Source organism: Solanum lycopersicum, chromosome 4, assembly GCF_036512215.1.
Source record: "Solanum lycopersicum chromosome 4, SLM_r2.1".
NCBI classification, from domain to species: domain Eukaryota; kingdom Viridiplantae; phylum Streptophyta; class Magnoliopsida; order Solanales; family Solanaceae; genus Solanum; species Solanum lycopersicum.
The window spans coordinates 32,587,407-32,589,446 of record NC_090803.1 but is presented as its reverse complement, the minus strand read 5'-3'; positions in this window follow the sequence as shown (position 1 = coordinate 32,589,446).

Genomic DNA, 2,040 nt, shown 5'->3' with positions numbered 1-2,040 from the left:
AAACACTTAAAATTTGAAATTTGGGTACGGGGAATCAACTCTCTGAACTTCGCGACGGAATTGCAGCACGGATCGTCGTAGGCACGACGGACCGTCATAGACCTCTTTAATGAAATTGAGTCTCTGAACTCTGTGAAGACCCTGCAGGACGGACCGTCGCAGGCACGACGGGCCGTCACGAGCGGCGTAACCTCAACTGGGTCGGATTTCAGCTAAAAGTCTTAATGGGCGTTTTGGACTATTTATGACAAACTATATGAAATTAGTGGGTAAGTTTAATAACTTATTTACTTGGGGATTAAAGGAGATAACCTTAAAATAAATTATGGGTTACTTTTATCATATTAAATTATATGATAATTAGGGTAAAAGAAGAAAGAAAGAGACAGAAAGAGAGGGAGAACGAGCGAGAAAAAGAGAGAAGCAAAGAGGAAAGCAGAGGCATTTAGAAATAGCTTGCTTGATCACGATTCTTCGGTGGAGGTAAGTTGTGGTTTATGCTATTTCATAGTAAACTCTAAATAGCAATTGATATGCATTGGGTGGTATTGTAAAGTCTTCTATATGCTTAATTGTGTTGTTGCATGTTGTGATTATGTAAATGGTGATGGATTATAATGATGATACTGTGGAATCTTAAAAACCTTAAATCCACTCTATTAATGATGATGCCTTGGTATAAAAGAAGGCTTGATGAACTAAAAGAATGAGGTTAGGGGATCGGGTGTCACGAACCGACACGTAGAATTAGGAGATCGGGTGTCACGAACCGACACGTAGAATTAGGGGATCGGGTGTCACGAACTGACACGTAGTATTAGGGGATCGGGTGTCACGAACCGACACATAGATTTAGGGGATCAGGTGTCACGAACCGACACGTAGAATTAGGGGATCGGGTGTCACGAACCGACACGTAGTATTAGGGGATCGGGTGTCACGAACCGACACGTAGTATTAGGGGATCGGTGTTACGAACCGACACGTAGATTTAGGGGATCGGGTGTCATGAACCGACACATAGATTTAGGGGATCGGGTGTCACGAACCGACACATAGATTTAGGGGATCGGAGTGTCACGTACCGACACAAGAGGATTAATGAACATTGAGGGAGCGGAGTGTCACGTACCGACACAAGAGAAATAAAGATAATGAATCTTGAAAGATGTTAATATACTCAATCTAATGAACATGATTCCCAAATGAGTATGGTATCGAGGCTTGAGTCCTCATGTGTGAACTTGACGGTAATTGTTAATGATATAGTATTTGTTGTTGCTACGTGTTGAGTATCATAGTTGATTTTATGATATTACTTGGTATATATTGATTTCTATTTTGAGTTGGCCGATGATATCTACTCAGTACCCGTGTTTTGTACTGACCCCTACTTTTATGTTCTCTTCTTGTTTATTTGTGGAGTGCAGCAAACGTGCCATCGTCCTCAACTCAACAGTAATTCAAGCCAGTCTTACTACATCGGAAATTCAGGGTGAGCTAATGCTTCTAGCTTGGACTGGATCTTCTTCTTCAAGTCTTGATGCCTTGAACTTCCGGCATGGACTAGCTTCTTATGTATTTTTAGCTTTTAGAATACTCTTAGTTTAGTCATTTGATCGTAGATGTTCTTGTGATGATGACTTCCAGATTTTGGAGAATAATCGATGTTGAATTTTAGAAGTTAATGAATTGGTCTTTATTTAATGAGTTTAAGTCTTCCGCATTACTTTCTGTTGATATTATATTGAAATGTTAAGGTTAGATTGGTTGGTTCGCTCACATAGGAGGGTAAGTGTGAGTGCCAGTCGCAACCCGGCTTGGGTCGTGACAGTATTTTCGACACAACAAACCTTTTCCTAAAAGAAAAACCTATTTATGGTAAGAAATTTAGGGCAAATAAGATTCAACACAAATATCTTGGTAGCTCAACATATGAATCTGAAGGATCACTTCTCACAATTTTCAATGTTTTTAACTTTTCTCTATGTGTTCTTGGGTAGATTTAATCAAGTTCAAATTGCACTTTTCATGTCATGA